Raw genomic sequence first — 9,375 nt, 5'->3', positions numbered from 1 at the left:
AGGGCCATGATGGATAATATTGGGTTGTGTGGAATATCTGATATGTATATAGAGAACAGCAATTGAGCCAGCAGGGATCCCTGCAGTACTCTGGCCAAGATATGCCGCTGGGATAAGGTAGTACCATTGATCTTGACTTGCATGCTTGTAATCTGTAGATATGATCTGATTAGATGTACCATTTTCAGTGTGATACCGGCTGGGATAAGTTTGTGTAGCAATCTGAAGTGCCATATTTTGTCAAATATTTTAGATAGATCAAGAAAAACAGCTCTGGTGTATTGACGCCAGTTTTAGCTGGTGGTAATATATTCAACTATTTTGAGGATTTTCTGAGTAGTACTATGATGTTGCTGAAAACCGAATTGCTCTTTAGGAAGTATATTTAGTTCATTTACTGAAGCTTGAAGTACTGAGAGGATGACCTTCTCTACAATCTTACCCAAGTTGGAGATGAAGCTGATAGGACGATAATTGTGAGGCAGGTGCTGGTCCTTGTGTGGCTTATGAATTGGGATTACATCAACCTGTTTCCAGGTGGGAGGAAAATAGTGAAAACCTTAAGACTGCATTAATTATTATGGTCAGGTGTACTACAGCTTTTCAGGGCAGCAGCTTGATCACACTCGTTGTAATGCCATCTGGAGAAGGAGGTTTTTTGTTCTTTACATTTTTTTTATAATATCATATATTTCAGCAGGTGACGTGGGCGCAATAAGGTCAGCACCGGATTCAGGGAGTTTGAACGAGTGTCTGACAGGTCTGTAAATTTTATACAAGTGATCGAAGTCTAAATTTTCATATGAAGTTTTGCTTTGATCTTCTAAATTTTTTGCTATGGCTTCTTCCTTTTCTACATCTGCAGGAACAAGGCACTCATCAGAAAGTATAGGGGGAAGGGATCAGCGTTTATTTCTGATATTCCTCAGTAGTCCCCAGATAGAGTGATCTGTAGGTGAGATAGAAGCTGACCTTTCTTCCCATAGTTGGTCTCTGTAAGCTTTGAATACATCTCTCACTTCCCCATTTAGTCTGTTAAGAACTGTTTTGTCTTCTGGCACGCGGGTTTTGTGAAATCTTTTCCTTGCTCTGTTTTTTCCTCTGATCAAGTTCATAATGTCTACTTGCAGAAGACCAGGCTTGGAGACAGATTTGTTGTAGGGGCTTTCCATTATACTGGAGTTAATTTGTTGGGTGAGGCTTGTGACTGCGTTTCGACATCTTCCTTTGAACTTACATGAGAAACAGTTCCAACGTAATCCCGGAGTACTTTTGACAATCTTTCCCACGATATAAATGAGTGAGAGGGAGGAGACAGGTATTCTTGTTTTCCTAGCTGTAGTAGAATTGGGTTGTGATCAGATGACAACTTGCTCAGAGATTTTAGGTTGTACTGAAGTTTAATATCTTGCAGGATAGGTATATCCACAATGTCAGCAATACCAAACGTGCTAAGATGAGTTGGTTCGGTGGGACCTGCCACAACAGCATAGTTTGATCCTAAAAAAAAAATCAGCTAACGTCTTTTTATTCCCGTATACGGGGAGTAGGCGAGGCCATTTAGCCCTATCTAACTTTTGGAGACTGAGTGGGCAGTTCAATCTCCACTGGTACGAATCAGAGATAGATGGCCCAAGGCTATCTAATTAAGCAGTACTCAGTGAAGAGAGACGGCTCAAATGTGCGGCCATCTTGTGGTCCCTAACCCTAACACAATATATTTAATGTCTGAAATAATGTGGGTTCTACGGTCGATTTTCTTGAGTTTACAGGACGAAAAACCCGAGTTTCCTGGAGGAAAAAACCTACTTGCCCGTGCCAGAGATCGACTAACTCGGGAACCGGTCGAAAAAAGGCTTAGAAAAATTTCCTCTAGTCACCGACTAGACTCGAAACCAAGTCTTCCTTCGTGCGGCCAAGCGCGGTGGTTGGCAAACGCCACATCCACTGAGCTACACAGGCTCCTAGTTTGATCCTATATAGTTGAAAAGGATGCAGCCGTTCTTGTTGGTGGTTCTACAATTCCAGGCTTTGGAGTTTAAATCCCTGGCAATAATGATGAGCTCTCTGACGCCTAAGACAGTATTTAGATCACAGTGCAGTAGAGTTTTTAATAGTGGGTTGTAAGCTGAGTAGATTTTCAGTTTGCATGCCGAGCTGGTGAATACTTCCACGCCTGTGATCTCCAGGTTAGTGGTTGGAGGGTTGTTTACAGAATGGTGTTTGATATAATTTTCAATGAAGATTGCAGTGCCGCCGCTTCTGTAGTTTAACCAGTCGTTTCTATATTGGAGATAACCCCTTATTTTAGGGTTGTCTGAGGGTCTTAGATGTGTCTCGCTAATTAGTATAACATCTGGTTGATATCTACAGGTGAAATTTTAAAGCTCTAAAATTTTCTTTCTGAGGCTATTTGCATTCCATGTAACAATCTGAGGAGAGACCGGAATAAATTTGTTTTCTATTCATCTATAAGTGCTGTGAGGATGGCCTGTGTTTCGCGTAGGAATCTTTTAGTGGAGGTTGCTGAAGGATTTGACAGGCTGAAGTCTTGTAGCATTTTTGCTAGCGAGGTCGTAATAACAGCTGTCAGGTTTGTAGGTGCTATTAGCTGATTCTGTACTGGCGTTGATTTGTTTGTACCGGCCACATCAACATACCTTCTTGTTTTCTTTTGGCTCCCTCTATCTTTGAAGGCCTTTGACTGTGGCCACCGAGCCTCCGGCTGTGGTGTAGGGATATCTGGTGTTCTTGTACTAAAGGAGGAGGACTGTTTAGCTGTCTCCATCCGTTTGTTCATTGAGTGCTGAATACATCCCTTATAGTTGGCAGGATCAGGGCCACCACAGTTGGCACATTTAGCCGACGTGGATTTCGGCTTTGTGCAGATATTGGTTGGGTGGTTATCCCCACATTTCAGACATTTAAACTCAGCTTTATATAGTTTCTGGGTATTGTCAAACTTTTGGCATCTGTGGCATTGCCCAGAAGATATCCTTTTTCGGAGTGGTTTTGGTGTGATGATGAGTCCGTAGATTTTTTTTAAGTCGTAGATATTTTCGTAATTGTTATGAATCACTACAAAAGCTAACAGCATGGAAGTCTTGTCGGATCTGTACATTATGCTGACCTTAACAGGATGCAGATCCTGTAAGTTAAGATCAGCAGCTATTTCTTCTGTATTAATATCTTCGAAGACGCCACGGAGGACCACTTTTAAATTTTTTCCGAACTGAGCGAGAAGGTATGATACTGAATGCCTCTGTAATCCATTTCTTTAATCATCAACCTTCTGTAATCTGTCACCGTTGGAGGTTGTATCATTATATCATCTTCACATTTTGGGCCTTTATATAGCCAATATGTAAACTAGACATTGTACATCTCAGTGCTGCCCATCTGTGTTTTTCTCTTAGTATGATCGGAGGCACCTTTTCTTTGGGAGAAGCAGTGGAGTCAGAAACTTGACCGTCTTGTTACATTTCGTTGTCTTTAAATGGTTCTACTGTTGTCCTGCGCCTCTTGCGTGTGCAGACCTCTTCAAAATCTAAGAGAGTGGAGATCATCGATTCTAACTGCTCCTCCATATTCTCGGCGTCAACGTCTGTGACACTTGCGTGGGGAAACTCCCGGCCAATTGTGAGTAAGTAGCCCGTCTAGTCTAATGAATTCACGATATACTTCCTCAAATATCGTTTCGTTTAACTGTTTTTCCATATCTATCAATGTGAAGTGTCTGAAGCTGAAAGAAAAAAAAACGCTTACCCTGCAGTTGTAGCATGGCCGGCTTCTGCAAAACTCGGAATTTTTTGGGTAAGAGCACTAATATAAAATGGCGAGAATCACTTACAAAATCGTTTTCCGACTCACAATTATAATCCCTCTCGATATGAATAACGAATAACATTTCTTGCTAGATGGGTGAAGCAAAATTGCTTTATATTCTCCTTTGTCTGTAATGAAAGAACTTTGAATGGAGTGTTTATGAGCTATATGTTCACCCAAAGAGGGCATTGAAATTAGCTGTGTTCAGCTGATCTTAAGATTGATTTGGGCCTTTTATATTTGTAGCTTTCCGCTTCATTATATTCCGAAGCTTCCTTGATCAACCGGTTTGGGTGGTTGCTTGTCTTGGTAAAGAACTTCTCATCCAGATCTAAGAGAAGGGAAGAGATGTAAAGGATGTTGACTTCTCTATGTATTTGAAAGTTTCTAATAAACCAAGGGCCAGAATCATCCTCAAGCACTTGTTCTGTAATTTCTATAGTTTTAGAATATTTGTATTTGTGGTGTGGCTCCATGCGAGGGACGCGTAAGTGATGACAGGTCGTATTACCATCTTGTAAATTGTTAATTTTGTTTGTATATCCAGTTTACTTTGTCTGTTGATCACAGGTTAGAGCTATGCTATAACTTTTGATGTATTCGAGGCAATGTGTCTTATGTGATTACTGAATAGTAGTTTTCTATCAAGAATCACTTCGAGATTCTATTTGATTTCAGTCTGCCATTGAATCTTAACACTTAAAAGATGAATGTCCTTCATACTATGGATTTTCTTTCTTGTAAACAGTATGGCTCAGCTCTTCTGGGTGTTTACTTGGATCCTCCAGTCTTCCAGCCACCTCTCTAGTATATGTATACTGGTTTGAAGTCTTCTAGTTGCCAGTTTTGGGTTCAGAGATCTTGCCATTAATGCAGTATCATCTGAATATAATGCAGTGAATGTTGTTCTTGGGTTCAGAGGGATATCTGCTAGGTAGATTGAGAACAGGAGAGGGGCCAGAAGAGAGCCTTGAGGTACGCCTACCAAGATCCTGCGTCTGGACGAAATCGTTTTGCCGACCCTGACCTGCATATATCTGTCTTTCAGGTATGAGTGGAGTATTTTTATTAACTTGATTGGCAAGTTAAATTTTATGAGTTTGTAAAGAAGGCCTTGATGCCATACTTTGTCAAACGCCTTCTCTGCATCGATAAAGATGGCAGCTGTATTGAGTTTCCAATTATAGCCTTTTGTAATGATTTCCACTAGCCAGTGTATTTGTTGAATTGTACTATGGGCCTTGCGGAAGCCAAACTGCTCTTTAGGCAAAATTCGTAACTTATCAGTTTCTGCTTGGAATCTTCTGAGGATCACTTTCTCTTTCACCTTTCCGAGGCTGGACAACAGGCTAATAGGTCTGTAGCTTTCGGGAAGGTGAGGGTTTTACCTGGATTTTTTCAATGGCATGATGGTGGCTGTTTTCCAAGCAGTGGGAAAATGCTGGAATCTAAAAATAGCATTGGTAATGTTGAAGAGATGGACTATGGCCTTTCTTGTAAGTAGTTTTACTATTCGGTTAATCATGCCATCTGGTCCTGGAGTCTTTTTACTGTTTAGATGAGTGATGATATTTATCATTTCTGCCGGAGTAGTCATAGTGATGTGTTTTGAATTAACAGTTGCTGTCGTAAATTCTCCTAACTTGACAAAGAATCTTCTATATAAGGTTATATTGCACTTGGTTTCATTGTTATCTATTAGTGCTTCAGATTTCTCTTCATCTGTGTGAATAATCATTTTCTTGGTTTGTACAGGGGGTATGAGTTTCTTTTTGGTGCGGATGGCTCTTAAGAATTTCCAGACGGAGTGATCTTCAGTATTGATGTTAGCCAATTTGGTTTCTAATTGATCGCTTCTGTGTTTTGAAGAGCTTCGTGTACTTGTTTGTACACGAAGGTATCGGACCAATATAATCTGGAAGAACCTTAGCTAACTTGTCCCATGGTATGAATGTGTGCGGGGGAGAGAATTGATCTGATGAACCTAGATTAAGCACTATGGGACTGTGGTCAGAATAAAATTCGTTTGGTGTTTCCAATTTGTATTGGTATCCTATATTTTTAAAAATGACGATGTCTAGCACATCTGAGCTACCTAATGGGCTGAAGTAGGTGAGCTCGATAGGTCCGGCCACAACAGCAGAGTTGAGCATTGAGTAGTTGAATAATGTGTAGCCCTTGATGTTAATTGAAGAGCTGTACCAAGCCGTGTGTATTGAATTGAGGTCTCCTGCTATTACTATGGAGGCATTTGATCCAAGTGTGGAGTCCATATCTGTTGTATATATATATATATATATATACGAAGGAAGTCTTGGTTTCGAGTCTAGTCGGCGACTAGAGGAAATTTTTCTAAGCCTTTTTTCGACCGGTTCCCGAGTTAGTCGATCTCTGGCACGGGCAAGCAGGTTTTTCCTCCCGGAAACTCGGGTTTTTCGTCCTGTAAACTCAAGAAAATCGACCGTAGAACCCACATTATTTCAGACATTAAATATATTGTGTTAGGGTTAGAGACCACGAGATGGCGGCACATTTGAGCCGTCTCTCTTCACTGCGTACCGCTTAATTAGTGATAGCCTTGGGCCATCTGTCTCTGATTGGGTACCAGTGGAGATTGAACTGCCCACTCAGTCTCCAAAAGTTAGATAGGGCTAAATGGCCTCGCCTACTCCCGTATATACGGGAATAAAAAGGCGTTAGCTGATTTTTTTTTTTTGATATATATATATATATATATACTGTATATATAAGCCTGTGTAGCTCAGTGGATGTGGCGTTTGCATACCACGGCGCTTGACCGCACGAAGGAAGACTTGGTTTCGAGTCTAGTCGGCGTCTACTCCCCGTATACGGGAATAAAAAGGCGTTACCTGATTTTATATATATATATATATATATATATATATATGTATGTGTGTGTGTGTGTGTGTGTGTGTGTGTGTGTGTGTGTGTGTGTGTGTGTGTGTGTGGCTGTGCCTTCATCTCTTGCGCCAATTCTATAATTTCCGTACATACCGTAGCCAGGGAGCTCAGGTGTGTTTCACCAATCAAGATGATATCGATACTGAGACGAGTCGCAAATTCTTGAAGTTCGAAGACCTTGTTTATCACTCAATTTGTATTCCATGCTACTATAATGAGTGACTTTGGTTTGAATTTTTTACTCATGACAGATGGCTGTTATAATGGTTTGAGTGTCTTGCAGGAATCTCTTTCTGGAAGATGGTGAAGATTGCTGAATTGCTGCAGCATGGTGGCAAGCGAGGCAGTTAAAACTAATGTTAGGTTGAAGCTTTCTAGCTCGAGAGATGTAGGAAACTTAGTTCGCTGCATGATATGTTTTCGTTGTGGATCGTGTTCCTTCCTGTGTGGTTGAAGATGGGGTGTTTCGGACTGAGGACGACCTAATTTGTTGCTTATAGCGTCGTTACGAGGAGGAGCAAGATTGACGTTTGATGACCCTCGATTTTTTGGATTTAAAAGGCATCCCTTATAATTGGCGGGATGAGGTCCTCTGCAGTTTACGCAACAGGCAGGAATAGAATGTGGCTTGGTGCAGGTGATGGACTGGTGTCCCTCGTCGCACTTCAAGCGTCTGTAGGCTGCCTTATATAATTTTTGGGCGTGCCCGAACCTTTGGCACCAACGACACTGTCCTACTGATGCTCTCTTCCTGAGGGGCTCAGTTGATATTTTGAGTCCGCATACTACTGTCAGTTCATAGATTTGCTTTTGTGTATTGCTGATTTCTACCAGCACCAAAGGCATTGGTCTTTTATCTGACCTGAGCATCCTGCTCACTTTAACTGGGGACAGGCCCTGTCTGGAGAAGTCAGTGATCATATCTTCAGGGGTGGTATCTTCGACATCCTCACGAAGAACACCTTCAGGTTCTTTTCGCTGAGTAAAGTCAAGATGTGGTATGGGAGATTTGCATTGTCCATAAATCTGGTCATTTTTCTATAGTCCATGACTGTAGCAGGTTGAATTTTAACTTCTTCATCAGAGTTTTTGGCTCATGAGAATGTGATGTTTTATTTCCTAAGGGCTGAAGGGACGGGAATCCATTTTTCTTTATTCCTTAAGATGACTTGTGATATCTTTTCTTTAGGTACATTGACTGCTTCCATTCCGGTTGTTTTTGGGTTCTTCAGTGTTGTTAGAAATTTTCCTCTTCTTTTGACCCTTTGGAATTCTGTATGCGTTTCCAAGGTCTGATAGATGCTGTCTTGGGATGTAGCATCTTCTAAATTTGAGGAGTGTACAAAGTCTGATTGTATCTGCGTAATGAATTCGTCACTTATGTCATCCATTTTGTCTTCTGAGGGGAGGGGATGTATCAAAAACTTTAACTTTTCCTGGCCAGTTGTCACTCAGCAGCTTTCCCAGTCTGAGGAATCCCTTGTATACCTCCTAAAATATGGCTGGCCTAATTCAGAGGTTTTGCCATGACAACTGTAAGTGAAAAATGTGTAAAGACACAGATAGAGAAAGAATAGAGATTGATCAGGTGTCCCGAGCAGATTACAGATAATCCTGTGGACTTTTGTGGGTCCACTAGTAAATCCCACACACACACACAAGTGTCTACCAGCAACAATACATTATTATAGTTAACTGCCTTAAAACATTGAAATGGAGTTTCAAGAACTCACTTGTCTACAGTGCAGAAACCTACCTCCCTAAAGTACCATTCATCCACCACTGTCCTCTTTTTGGGTGGGGCCTACTCGGCCATCAGACCTCGTGCATGTTTCATGCAGAGGGGAGACAGTAGGTTTATCTACTGCCTCCCTCAGTGCAATGTGAGATTCCCAAAAAGCCTTATATAAAATTCAATCAGGAACAGTCTAAAGAATACGTCCAATCACGTCAAAAGTCTCAATAAAACTGTCTCTCCTTAACACTTTCATTGCCAAGCTGAAAATTGGAATTTCGTGTGGTGGCCAAATTTTTTATATTTTTTTATTTAGTTAGCGACGTCAACGCGATAACGCGTGATCGGCCGTTTGGTGAGAACTCTCATCACGTGATTGGAAATGAACGTGTTAATTCCTGATACCTCCAAGGAGTCCGAAGACTCATCGCGGGAGGACATTTTCAACTGTCCCTACACCTTACCTCTACTACGAATCAACGCCATCTACCGCCCACCTCCAACACCACCACAACTAGTAATTTTTGTCTGTAAATTGCGTGTGTTCTGAAGGGCCGATTTGTATGTATGCGGGATGAAAAACCCGAGTTTCCGGGAGAAAAAACCCTGCTACCTCCGTATGAGATCGGCTAACTCACCATCGATTGAAATCGACCAGATAAAGTTTCCTCCCGTCGCGACGAGAATCGAACTTAGGCCTATTCCAATCGAAGGGCGCAATGTACCGCCCTCATTTCCCCTCTCAATTCCTGCTCCTCTCTCTCGGTGAAGTAATGCAAAAGTCACATGCTTCCCAATATACAGGTAGTCAAAAGGCGTCACATCTTATTATTAAAATACTCTGGATTAGAAATAGATGATGAAAGTTTTTTTACTTGGTTATATTATAAATT

Source organism: Typopeltis vanoorti, chromosome 12, assembly GCF_054136105.1.
Source record: "Typopeltis vanoorti isolate ZY-2024b chromosome 12, IOZ_Tvanoo_1.0, whole genome shotgun sequence".
NCBI classification, from domain to species: Eukaryota; Metazoa; Arthropoda; class Arachnida; order Uropygi; family Thelyphonidae; genus Typopeltis; species Typopeltis vanoorti.
This window is presented reverse-complemented; position numbering follows the sequence as displayed.